The sequence below is a fragment of the Ischnura elegans genome, chromosome 9, assembly GCF_921293095.1.
Source record: "Ischnura elegans chromosome 9, ioIscEleg1.1, whole genome shotgun sequence".
NCBI classification, from domain to species: Eukaryota; Metazoa; Arthropoda; class Insecta; order Odonata; family Coenagrionidae; genus Ischnura; species Ischnura elegans.
In genome coordinates this window covers 72,379,935-72,394,228 of record NC_060254.1, presented here as the reverse complement: position 1 = coordinate 72,394,228, position 14,294 = coordinate 72,379,935, and the positions used below count along the sequence as shown (strand labels likewise).

The following is a 14,294-nucleotide window of genomic DNA, read 5'->3' as shown; positions in this document are numbered from 1 at the left end:
TAATTATCGGAACTCGAATCTAACTTTCAACTTCGCTGCATGGGAAAAAGTTTCAAATATAACCAAGGCCACACATTTAAGGATATCAGAAGCTTTTCAAGGCTTAAGAAGCATTTTTCGAATTTTCTGCGGCATATTTTTTACAGTTAAACTCGTTGATACGCACACGTTTAGTACGGACCATAGTATCCATCCGTAACAAACTTGCTGGAATATAAAACTTCCTTGTGGACAATGAACAGGCTTTCATCGTCATCCTGTACTTTATGCACAAAATAAATATCAAGTATGGAAGTATAAAATACTCAAATTACAGTTGTGATAGTTGTACACCTTGCACAAATTAAAAATTTAAAGCTAGAAGTCCTCAAATGTAGCTGTATTAATTCTTCATTGTATAAATAGGTGCCTGGAGGCGGCGATTAAGAGAAAAACAAAAGTAGGAAAATATTTTTGATGCGTCAGCTGGTGCAAAAGAGGAAGATATAAGCAATGTAGAATTTTCTAAAAGGATTTTTTAAGCATGACAATAAGTGTAGTACGTCATTTATACACTTTATCAACAAAATTCTAACGAATAATTTCAATAAAAATGTGATTTTTTCATTATAATATTTTATTGGAATAGTAACGGAAACTACATACTTTGTGTTTATATCCATGAAAAATTCATTTTATTTATATCGTAAAATAATATGGCGACTCCAATGTAATAGTGCGGTGACTAGACCTGAAAGAATCTGTAATAATCCACACAAAAATGTTGAAATTATTATCATCGACGAATGTGAAAGTCTTTAATTTTTTCGCACTTTTCAGTAACTAAGTGAGGTATTCAATAAGCGAAATTGAGTTTTTCAAATAATAGGATCCAAATGGTTCAATACCACAGCAATTTGAATTGACCGCATAGTCACAGTGGAACCATCTAAATGGCAATCACGGACCTTTCAGCGTCCCCTCACTGGATGAAAAGGGACCACTTCACCGAACGCAATTTTTCGATTCCAATGGTATTGAACTCAATCAGCGCTCTTTACGACTGAATTTATCCCTTCAATGTGAAGAACGGAGGTGCACAATTTTTTTTCGGTAACGTTCACTTCACTGGGAACCCAGGCAGAAAAAAATGAATGTGATACGGGTGTCATTCGATCCTTTTGACAGCATCAATCACGCTTTCACTTCGGCATCGTTTTTCAGACTGGTCATTGCAACCGGAAAAGAAATTTTTAACCGTTCAATTTTCGTTTGCTCTCGTTGGCCGATGGAACCAAATCAGGCGTTGACATCGCTACCTATATAACTAAAGACATTTACACGGTTAACTGTTGGTATGATCTATAAACGATAACAAAATCTGAGTAAACTTCTCTCGGGTTTCCCACCGGGTTAAAGGCTTCATAATGGCCGACGTTTCGAGCTCCGACTCGGCGCTCATCATCAGGGCTACTGGATGCTGTGATGCGGGAATGGGCCTGCTTATATGCTGCCCTCCTCCGGTCAGGTTCCTCGGGATTGGCTGGTAGTTTCCCGCCTGGTGGGGTTGACTCCGGATTGGTCTGTCCGTCGTATCGTCCTTTCCCTGTATTCGGTCAGTTTTTTCAGAACGGGTTTCCAAGTGCTGCTAAGGGAATAACAAAATCACCAAAAAAATAGAGATCCCTAAAATAGTGGCAGGTAAAAATTGTAGCAACCGACACAGTGGCGTGGCCAGGATTTTGAACTGAGGGGGGTAACCAGAGATTTCGGGGCCCTTCCTTGGTTATGGATAAACCCCCAGGGCAAAGGGGGATCCAGGGATTTTTAGGGATTTTTGACGTTGAAAATGTGATTTTTAAGACTCAAAAACTGTAATTTTGCAAAATATAGGAGTGCGAGTATTCACTGAAATAAAGTACTTTTTAATTAAGACTATCATACTCGCTTTTGGCGCCTGAACTGGCAGAGTCAAGAAGGACAGAGTTCCCTCACGAGCGTAAGCTAGTATAACTTTTAAGCTTGAGGAGCTAAAAAAAAACGATGTAAGGGGAGCGAATACTCCGCCCATACCAAAATTGATAAAACATTTGGGAACTTTTATTTTTTTCCCAAAGAGACATTATTGCCAGAGAAACGTGTACTCGAGTCAAATACCACGAAAGGTTTGCCAAGGATGAGGCGTCGCTATCCGAAGAAAAACGGGAGATAACGAGAAAAAAACACAAGCATGCGCCTTTTCCTTCATTGTAATACTTGGCCCATTAGAGATATACTTGACTTTTCGACAGCTTCGACTCCTAAAGATCTCTCGCGTGATGAATAAATAAATAAATAAAAAAGTTTCTTCTTCTTCGAGGGTGGGAGGGGTAAGGACACTTGCGAGTGTTTCTGTGACAGCCCCATGCGATAGGGCGCCGTCAACTCTCTCCCAGGAGTCGTAACTTGTTCCTCTGTCTTGTTGACGCCCTTCTTGAGTTTGGACTTTTTGAGAGTGACGCCTCTACGAAACAGCTTTAATACGAGAACAAGCTCAGATGTATCGGGATCAGGTGTTAGGCGAAACGCAGCAAAGTCGAACTTCTTCCGATAAAAAATTTTTTTCGTCTTTACGGCTAATATAAGTTTTATATGCTGTGAGAGAAGAGACAGTAAAATAACAAGTTAGGTAACAGCGTTAATCGATGAAGGCGATGCCTTCCATGTTGCGATCGTAATTGTGAGTGCTAATTTAACATGTATGGAGAACGATTATGTGATGAAAATCTTCCAATGTAAACTGGTGAGTCACAGCGCAACCGAATCATGGCAAATCAAGCTAATTTCATGGTTAAAGAAGTAAGAATATTTTACATCGGTTTGCTTACCAAAATAAAATAATAATTCGCCCGTGTAATGTGGGGGGAAATATGGTTATATTATTTGTAGTCAGACCACCAAAAACAGCCCTCTTTTGGCCTTAAAACCGGGGTTTTCATGGTGCTTAACAGTTTACACTAACATACATGCTCTCGATAAGGAAAACCTATCCAGGCTGGAATCGAACCCGTGGCCTTAGTCTGACATGCGAGGACTCGAAACCCGCCGCCACCGAGGCCGGTTCCATTTCTGGCTGAGCTTCTCGAATACTAAGCGAAAAAGTATAAAGTGCTCGAGAATACTGAGTTTATTACGATATTTAGATGTTCAGTTGAAAAATTAAATGGTAGGTTTGACGTAAAAATTTAAAATGCTATGGAAACAACATTATTCACAAGAAGACCAAGGTTGTGTGGTTTTGTAAAGCATCACGATCGAGGAATATGAGACTCAAGAGAAAAGTAGGTGAGGAAAAACTTGAGCTGGTGGAGCAATTCAACTATTTGGGCAGCACATTAGAGTAAAACGGATGCACCAGTAAAGACATCAGGAAGATAATTGCGTTAGAAAAGAAATCGTTTAAGAACATTCATTTCAGAAGATCATTATCTAAGAGTATAAAGAAAAGGTTAGTGAAGTTTTTGATCTGCAGTGTACCGCTTTATGTTGCGGAAACGTGTACACTTAGGAAGGCGGACGAGAGAAGACTGGAGGCGTTCGAGATGTGGTCGTGGCGAAAAATCGAGAAGGTGATGTGGACAGAGAGGATGTGGAACGACTAAGTGCTGGACATGGTGGGTGAGGGGGGTGCAGCTTCTAGATGAGATACGGAGGACACAGAAGGTTTGGATGGAACGAGTACTTAGCTGGGAGGGGATGCTGAAAACAATATTAGATGATTGAATGTTGGGGAAACGAGGGATATGAAGGAAGATAATAGGATGTTTGGATATAAAGGCCTGTTTACACGATACATTAACACGTACGAGTTAATGTACGTTTGCGTGAATGATTTTGGTGGACCGGAACGGAACATATACGAATGCATGAGCCAAATTAGAACGGGTTCTATTTTCTGTGCACGCATTGGCACAAGTTGGGTGGTTACACGGTGCATTTTGGCGTTCATTCTCGCGTTCATACATTTAGACATTAACCAGTACGTGTTAATGTACCGTGTAAACAGGCCTTAATGAAGGGTCCATGCTTTGAATTAAAGAGGGAAATACATGAAGGAAGATGAGGCTGCCAGAATGCTTCTTAACTACTCCATTGAAACTTACCTTAATCGGTAGAATACTTTAATAATAATCATGGAAACAACGATATGATAAGGCGTGCAAAATGAGCCGTCTCCTTGCATTCCTCACCCCGGACCTTTCTCTCCTTCACATTTTCCATCACATTAAGAACAACTCCTTGGCTCCATCCCCTCCCCTCCACTCTCTCTAACCAACATCCCACCTTCTACCTCCTCCTCCGCACATTTTTCCTTCCCTTTCGCTGCGTTATTTCAAAACCGGGCGGCCTCGCTCGCTCAACTCCACCACGCCCTATCCAGACTGTCAACTGGTATACATGCACCAGAACGAGAGTGGGCCGCAGCATTCAGTTTTTTTCTCTCGCGTTGGTGGCAATGAGTAGGTATAAAAAATAATAAACTGAGCAATAAATAGAAGCACGGAAAGTGAACGTGGGGCTAGTTTGCGTGTATGTTACGCTACGGTAGCCACGTTTTCAATAAAGCGCTCCCTGGCAACTATCTGTCCAGTTCCAGAGTCACTTTTAAAAAACTCACCTCCAAGGGGCCTAACGATTATCTTCACATCCACCACTACTGCCTTTGAGGCAGCCTCCAAGGACACCCGCAGCTTCTAGCACACAGGAGGTCTCAACATCACTCTAGGAGTCACCAACCTAAAGTTTTACTTTATCACTCTCAGCCGAAACGTGATAATGCTTTTACAAGCTTGCATTAACTGCGTAACACCCTATCAATCACATCAAGGAGTAAAATGGGTTTTTCTCGCCCAAACTGCAATATCTGTGAGGCAAATCATTGAATGAATACATATCGGCATACGCACAGAATGTGAGATCTCATCTCAAAAGAAAAATACCAATACTTGGTTTGCGATAGAAATTAGTGCAGCTCTACAAAAAGGCTAGTGTCCATAAAGAGGTAAAACCGAAATAAATACATTCCATCAGAAGCATCTATAGTTGCTCAAGCGACATGGAATGAATTTTGAGACCAGCAAAACTAGAGGTAAGAAAAACACGTGATTTTTAGATAATTTTTTCTTATTATTTAATGTACTAGCCATGATACTAAAAATACCCAATCTAAAAATATTTAAATAAGTTTGCTCTGACCTCTGAATGTGTTTAACAATCGTGCAACTATTTATCGTGCCCTATTCGTTTTTACCATCACTTGGAATTTACCATGGTGCCGCTAGGTAGCATTACGATCCAAATTTTCGTGAGTGAAAAATTGAAATTGAAAACGAGGACCGCTAAGATAGAGAATGAGCTGCATAAAAACTAGAAAAAACGATGCTGGACCTCAATAATGCTAGGAATAAAATGTTTCGATGAAAATTTGTCGCTAATGAAATTAACACTCTCGCAAAGAATATTATCTCTGTTTTAGCACACTTTGTGAAACATGTTAGGCATCTAGTTCCTTCCCATGTGTCTGTGCCCCTCCGATTGCGTAGACTTATTTCCATTGCATTGTTTTACATTGCATTTTAGCCTAGCCTTTTTGTTTTTGAGTCACAAAGACGATGGTTTCCGAAGTGTTTCCGAATCACGCTACAGGCTAGTCCACAGTAAGGAATAAGTGTAAATTCCTTGTTAGCCTAAGACATTAATTTTATATGGTTATATAACCCACTTTGAAGCCCTTAATGCTATTTTTGGTGTTGAATAAATAAATAACATTTTTGTGCTGGATTAAAATGAATAAATAGCAAACCAATGTGATAACCACTACAAATCAAATTAAATCACTGAATTGAATGCCAACGAGGAAAATAATATCGAGCGAAATTCATCCGACACCAAGCCACGAGAAAAATGTTTAGCAATTGTTTACTTTAGGGGGAGTAATGAGACCAAAAAGAGTCACGCAGCCAGTTGAGTCGACCACCATATCCGCAGTGCATCGACGATTATACAAATAAATGCACAAGGTCAATCAGGATCAGAATTCCAAATTATCAGAGATGAAACGCCTCCTGTGTTTGCTCGTGCACCGCGATGCTAACCGGAGTGGAAATGTCATTCTCAGTGCTTCTTTTAATAGCGGGAACAATTCGCGTCAGAATCGACCGCAGCGAAACGCTCGCGTCATAGTTTCCTTTGAGTCATCCATTTGACATTTTCAAACCGAATGAACCTGCTAGAGACCTGAATTTATAACGATTCAGCAGTGTGTCAAGTGGGCGAGGAGGAAAAGATTCAAAGAAGAACATTTAGGAAAAAACCGAAGGAGCCGGCATTTTTCCATTTTTCGGACATGATCCACAAAACGGCAGCCATAATGGCGATCTTTGATGAAAACAAAGGGAATGCGTAGAGGAGGACCAAAGCGGTTGTAAAATATCTGGAGGCACTGTTTCCGAGTTTTTAGAGAGGTCAAAGTTCCGCCATCTTGGTTTACAATAGGGTGGTTTCCTATTATTTTTTCTAATTTCCTATTATTTGCTATTATTTGTCTAAATCGAAAGAATTTTACTCCTGGAGTACGTATTTCACGCTTTCAGATTTTTAAATCACGATAAGTATCTATTTTTCGCGATTAAATGAAAAGTGAAAAGTTTCAAGCGCGCGAAAACGCGACGGATAAGAATGAATGCCGGGAAAACTCCGTGTGACGTCGTTCTGGTTCCCGCTGCCGGAAGTGAGGCGACTTTGGGGCGAGGCTTTGAGCGCTGATAGGACGCAGGATGCTAGCAGGTAGCAGAGTACCATGCTAGCTGGTAGCGCTTGGCTTAAATAAGGATTATTAATACCTTATCAAACGAAGAAAACTTTCCGACCTTAGGCAATTTTAATAGGTGATTATTAAGACATGTTTCCCTGAGCTCTGTGCCTCATGCATGCATTGGTAACCTCAGACGATGTATAACTCCTATCCTCTCGTGTAGAAACTAGGTCCCTGTGACGTCACGTGGAGTGGAATCGCATGGGCGCCAATCTGGCCTTTTTCAAATGAGGATAAAAATTAACCGTTGCCATTCGTCTAAACCGGTATTTCTAAAACCAAACAATTTGTATATTATGAATACACTAATGGTGGGTAACGAATCGCAATCAATGCCTTTCGTTTTCTTTGATGAAGGAAACTACCCTATTTTCGAACTTAGTCTCCGACTGATATTTTGAGGTGGCTAAGTTTTGTTCTGTTAACACTACGCTGTCAACACTGTTAATACGCTGCATCGAGTGAAAAACGCTACCAAAATCACTGGTATTTCGCCGGTGATTGTCAACAGATTTTTCCCATCATTCACGATACTTCTATTAATGTATAAACTCTGTGCCTGTTAGCCGCTTTATTGGTGGGTATATCGTTGAAAATATACTTTTGTACTGTAATTTTTACATTTCCTTTGGCTATAATAAGATTAGTTACCAATATAAGTGCAGGTAAATGACTATTTTACTCTTTTAAAATTTTATTTTCAGCTGTGCTGGTTGTAGAACGTAACTGTGTGTGATTGATAATAATTTTTCCCTGGGAAAAGATATTTGAGTCATAACTTTACGAAGCCTACCAATGAAGTAAGAAAAAAGGTTTGAATTGTGATTGTGATAAATTGTAAAGCTAAGAAATATTCGAACTCTACGGAATATACTATCCCTCATTTACTATTACCATTGTTTTTTACTCGTACATTGCGCACGTACACGTGATAGCTATCAACACCAAATGCCAAAATGATCATATGAACCCCATAACTCTAGAATGGAGTACGGTATATTGCTACTTTTTGCAAAGAAGCATAGTATATTTTTTATGCTAAATGTATTTCACATATTGTGAGATAAACAGCAGTGGCCAATGACATGTGCTCATTGCATCTTTAGCCATTAGTATCACATTGGGACTAAAGACGAGATGTAAAAATAAAAAATAAAACAGTTCTCTCCTTACACCTAGCCGTCAACCCTTAATAATTCATCACAGGTTGACGGCTAGGTGTAAGGAGAGAACTGTTTTATTTTTTTTTTTGCATCGGCGGCGACGGCTAGGTGTAAGGAGAGAACTGTTTTATTTTAACTGTTTTGCATATGCAAATACCCTTAATAATTCATCACAAGATAGTACCTTTACAGCGATATTGATACATAGATAAACTGTAAAAAAGAACAAGGACCCTGAGGAAAATACGCGAATGACTACGTCATTTTCTTTTACGAAAATTATCGGACTTTCAACGATAACTCATGCGGTAACAGTAGTGTGGTATGCCGCGTTATTAGATGCTGCATACGACTGCACCACGCATTTTTATACTGCATAAGATTGTTTTTTGCATTTAAGAATGTTTGCTGCATTTTCATGTTTTTGATACAGAAAAGTATCTTTTACGTTAATAGAGAAATGGCGGAAATAGCGCGAATAATTGGACGTAACATTTCGCGAATTAAGGACTAAAATTTTCTGTAATGACCACAGCAAAAGAGCGAAGATTAAAAAATGCGCTAATGCCAAATAATCTACTCAAGGCCTGCCATAATTTTAGACGTTAATTTCCTCTCCCAAAACCACAGAAAAAACCGCTCTCCCACGGCCATCAAGAGCTTTCGCGAGAGAGCGCTACAACTCAATTTTCACCCCGTGAAGGAACTCTACATGATGAGCAACTCCCGAAAATTCATTTTTCGATTCGAAACAGTTCTGGACGTGAGGCTGGCGGCCATACCCGCTCCTTGTTCACAATTTCGCTTCCTTCTTTTCCGCTCCGAGGTCCGTTACGTTTCCGCCTCGCGGCCCCTCACTCCACTTCCATCTGCTTCGGAAACAAAAAAAAAGAAGAGCGAATACCGCAAGACTCCCTTCCCCCCTTCCTCCCTCCTCTAAAGCTTCCATATCTCTCAGCACCGACGGCGCTGCGTCCAAGGCTCTCTTCCATCTCGCCTTGACTGAGAGAGTTGCCCACGCGGATGACGCCATGCGCCTCGTTAAAGACTGATCAGTTGGTTTTTGTAAAATATTCATCGCCCGACGTCGCTAAATAGGTTACGGACGCGTTCTCTCTCTCCCACCGTTGTCGTCGGAGAGGTCGTCTGAAGTGCAGGACGAAAGTTCGTGAACTAAGATTCATCGACTGACGATTTTGTCATCGAATTTCGATTTAATATTGGCTCTATTAAATATTTATATGACTAATATTTAATATTGGCTCGTTATTTCGATTTAATATTGGCTCTTACTAATAATTTTATAATTAATATTTAATATTGGCTCGTGATAACAGTCGGCTTTACGATAATTTTCTCTCATGATTTGGCAATTTATTTTCGTCTGCCTGCCGTAGAAGTTCCATTTCCTCTAGAGTTCCTCTAGTGAGCTCCGATGAACGCCGATTACCCGTGTAAATTCACTAGTGTCTGACACACTGAGCACTTCACGGCTGGCACAGGGCGTGGTTAAACACGATTCGCAATCGAAAGCTATTTATCCACGTGTACCGAGGGAAAGCAAGTGGCACATGAGGAGTGCAGGGCCATAAAGTGTGAAGAGTAATGCGACAGCACATGAGGGAATGATTGCCATTGGTACCGATACCAGTACGCTTTGGTGGTTTGCGTCCGCTGCTTGCGTCTACGCTGCGTTTCGCTCCAAAGAGTCGAATCCAACAGTGAGTTCGATTGGATCCGTGGGAAATAATCGAAAGGGAAACAGAGGATATTGTTGAAAAAAAAAGTCACGTGGAGCATGAGAGCCATGTGAAACTGATTGCCCGAGAATAGGACACGCCAGCTTACCCTCGCAAAGATCGACCGCTGTGTCCCAGAATAATTGGTCAGAGCACGGGGCAGTAAAATTACTCTAACTAGGGTACGGACTGCATTTTATGTTCCGGAACATAGTTGAGGAGCACAAAAAAATGTATTTACGCTTGCTTACTCACATCTAAATTAACGAAAAAAACTACGAGGATATTTAGTTAATTTGCTCTGGCTACCAGTTTAAAATCCGTGTGCATTACCATTTGCATCGCTAGGTTTATTAGGTTAAAAAAAATGAATTTTTACGTTCAATTGCACATATGCCCGATGAGAATAACGGTGATCGCGAATGGCATTATTAAACTGGAAAAAATTCTAAGAAAAAGTGCATATTTTTAGGAAAAAGGAGAAACTCCCGGGAAATTCCAGGGAAAATTACTAAATCGAAGCGAACACTTCGAAATGAACCAGGAATTCATGGATTCGAGCGAAGAAAAAAAAAAACAAAGCCGATACAACCAGGCACCATTTCAAAGTTTAACTAGTGGGTTTTTTTTCCGTGACTTATTTCAACTTCCAAATCAACGATCAGTTTAATCAAACCCTATAGTACTCAGGTATGAAGGAAAGTAATCAATGTAAACAGAGAAATGAGGAACTACTGAAGAGTGATGAAGCGAAAGAGGCTTAAAATTAATTATCTTTACCGCTTTGTATTAGGCTATTTCCACCAGAGTAGAGACTTTCTAATTCTCTTGGAACTTTTACTAAGGTGATACTGATCTCTTAATAATTTAGGCATGTCATCTAACTAATTTTTAAAGGCTTTATATAATTTGAAATTTTATCGACGCATGACGTATGAGGAATAATAGACCATACTTAACGACGGCCTCTCGCAAACCAGAGATGAAAAAGAAAGTCCTTTCATAAATCACAGTTGAAGCCAAAATGTAGAACCAATGACCCACTGTGAATCGATACGTAACTCAACTTTGCAGTTATGAATTTAATCCTCGGCTCCAAGCTCGTAATTTTCATTTCCAACAGTGAATGAAAGCATAATGATACCAGGATATAATAATGTTCATAATGATTTGCACCAAGATATAGCCTAAATTCTTAATCTTTAAAAAATACATTACAAATTTATTATATTAAACATATTTCGTTGTATTATATAAAGCTATCGGTCGTTGATTTAAGTACGATCGTAATATTATAAAACAGAGAATGTTGAACAACATAGCAACAGATGTCGTGCTGTCAGAAATTAACCAGATGTGATTTGAAATGTCTTACATAAATATTTTAGATTAAATACTAGTTAATAATGTTAATACCTCCAAAATTGAAATGAGATGGTGCATTCATAGATGACTTGAATTACAAATCGCAAATGAGCAACTTACGTCGTCTCAAAATGCGACTGTCGAGAAAAATTCACTAACTCATGTTTAACTATGTGGTTTTCCCTTTTAAGTTTTTTTCGATGATTATTTGATACTTGTACCACTTATTTAATAAAGCGACCCGTATTCCGATGAATAATAATCAGCCGTAAATATTAGCTATTTAGTACCTTACATTTCTCAGTATCAAATTGTGAATAATGCTGATAGTATCACAAATAAATAATGTCTCAGTAATTGCTTTAACGATTGATAGCTAATAGTTTTCCCCTAATGATGATGATGATAATTTATCCCAACCCGGATCGGTCTATTCAGAAAAGAAATGATATAAGTAATAGACAGTCATCCAATAAACCTTGTGATTGTCGAGGTCTTCTTCCGACGAAGAAAGTTATGAAACGGAGCAGTAACAGATCGATGACGGAGTGTTTCATTCGAGGTAAACAATGGAATCTTGCGAGAAAAGATATACCCGTTGCCTATGAGATAATGGCAAAATCTTAACGGGCAACATAATGGCTCAGCAAAACTGGCGAAAAGAAGGCGAACCTTTCGAAGGGAAAATAAATGTACGTGAGTCATTACAATAACTCTCCCTCTACCATGAACGGCGTGTGCCAGCCGGCCTTGCCTTGGCGAGATTCTTCGGCCTCTCGTGTTGCAACGCTTTCCTTTCCCTGCCTTCCAGCATCCGTTATGTTATCCCTCATCCCCCTGGCTACGATCAGCACCATTCCTCCCACCACCTACGGTCACCCGAGAAATATCAAAGCTCGCCCTCCCACTAAGCGCCGCAAGAAGATCTTCGCAATCATGCGACGTCCCCAAGGTTACGTGCGCAGAATTGGGCTCTTTAAGTTTTGATTTCCGAGTCCGAAAGCGATTATGCCAATCACGTCCAGAGAAACCCTTTGAGTCGGGGGTCTTTGTAAGCGACGAAAATCCACGTATGAAGCGTCCTTTTCGGAGACTTAGATCGGTTCTCATAATCAGAGGGATAATCAACACATGAAAGGGGCCGAAAGGTCTTTTCTTCCGAGGAATATTAAGGTTCTGAAGAAAGACAAATGTGAGCAAACTAAATCATAAGAAAGCTATTTTTAATTATTAAAGGATGGATCCTTGGCCCATAAAATCTCTATGAAGTAAAAGCCGTTTAAATTGTATGCTCATAAATTCGTATAGCAAGTATGGAAAACTTGCGTAAAACAACGTTTTTTCGCAGTAAAACTTCCTATTATTTCATGCTCATCCAGTAATACCTAATGGCCTCATCATATATGACATACCAATCGAAAAGAGTAAGCTCGATCATTAAAAAAAACTGGAAAACTCTCAATTTCTGTATGTAGGCATGCTATTTATCCCAATTCATAATTCATTTGGATTCCCATGAAAATTTCGTGCTAGTAAAATAAATCGTATCCTCTACCTCAGAATGTAGCCAAAATTCAGTGGCTCATCAACAATCACATCATCCAATGAGTTTCGTATACACGCTAGTCTTTCACCAAAAATTCTTTCAGCAATATTATCTCGGATTATGCGAGTGAGAATAGACAAATTTCAATTTCAGAAAACATGCAATTTTGCGGAAGTTGAATCGAAAAAGTAAAATAGGAAATGGAGCATATATCTCATTTTGAACTCTTCTAAAGGTCACGGGAAGTTTTAAGTTGGATTCGACATTCTAAGCTCCTAATCGTAAAACAATTAACAATCGTATCGGTTCTAATGCTTAGGATTGCATTTTAAAATCTAACGGATCCAAAGAGAATTATACCACACCAATCATCACACTCTCAATTAAATCTGCAATCAAATCAGCTCTCGACTCTAGATGTTAATTCCTCCTCAGATATCACAAGCATCCGATTTCAAGGGCTCTTATTACCGTTGATTTTACGTTCAATAACTTCATGAAACACCATAATATTTCCAACATTCCTGAAATGTTTCTAATTCCATCCAATAAATATGGATGAGCAATTTCGTATGAATGATGATTCAGCGGGAGATCTATTTCATCATGAATATTTATTAGAGGATGAAAATGACGCAGAGTTTAAATCCTAGCCAATCAATTTGCATTGATTTAGAGGAACGAATGTTTTCGCTGCAATGGATGCGTGTGTTGACTTCACAAGGGAGTTCAGTTCAGGCGCACAGTTGGCAACTGCTACTGAAGCGATTGCATTAATCGCACATGCCACGTCAATTGGAAATTATTTCAATTGATGATTCACGGAAAGGCAGAAAACGACGATGCACTTTGAGAAAGCACGAGATAAGAAAACAAAAGACGTAAGACGCCAGAAACATTCGTCCTTTGTGAGGTTTTATTGACCAAAATATTTTTTAAAGTTACTCTGCAAAAATAATCAGTCTTTCATTTAGTTCTCCCAATATTTCTGCTCATTTTACGCCTGTCATATTTCCTCAGTGAAAATGTGATATATAAGGAGATTTGGAGTATCAATTTCCGTATTAAAAAATAAAATTATATGCCTAGTTGGGAAAGATATTGGTTCCCTCAGGCACGTGGAAATTTTTTTTTTATAAAAGGACATTGATTTTCATACAATACAGGACTATTCAACTGAGTGGTTTTTGGCTAAAAATGCCTATCCAGAGTGCCATTGAGTGGAACCGCGTCTTTTGTTAAAGGTGACACTATGAAATGCTATCATATTATAAGCATATAATTTTTTCCGCAATGTAATCTAGATATAACTACAGATGACTTCGTACAAAAATCATATTATCTTTTTTTTAGTAGCCTTAAACTATTTTAATCTAAAAATTTTCCCAGAAATAAGTTGTAATGAACTATGCCTTCCCAAAGTTTAGGGCAACCATAGCATTAACAATGATATAAAGAGTTACTATCTTTACTATTTAGTATATTTTATCTAGTTCACTATAAACTGGATAAATTAAAATGGAGAATAACCGATCGATTCACGCACCGTTTACCACTCTCATAGCCATATAAGCGTTCAAAGGAGGTTGTAAAAAATTGATAACATTTCCTCAACTATCCAGGGGTAAAATTTCGAGATAAAATTTTTC

At 39.1% G+C, this 14,294-nt stretch overlaps 1 protein-coding gene across 1 annotated transcript in view; it reads left to right on the top strand.

The window, feature by feature from the left end:
- LOC124164855 (proteoglycan 4) overlaps nt 1-14,294 on the top strand; it is an 83,125-nt gene that overhangs the window by 52,021 nt on the left and 16,810 nt on the right. The window lies entirely within an intron of this gene.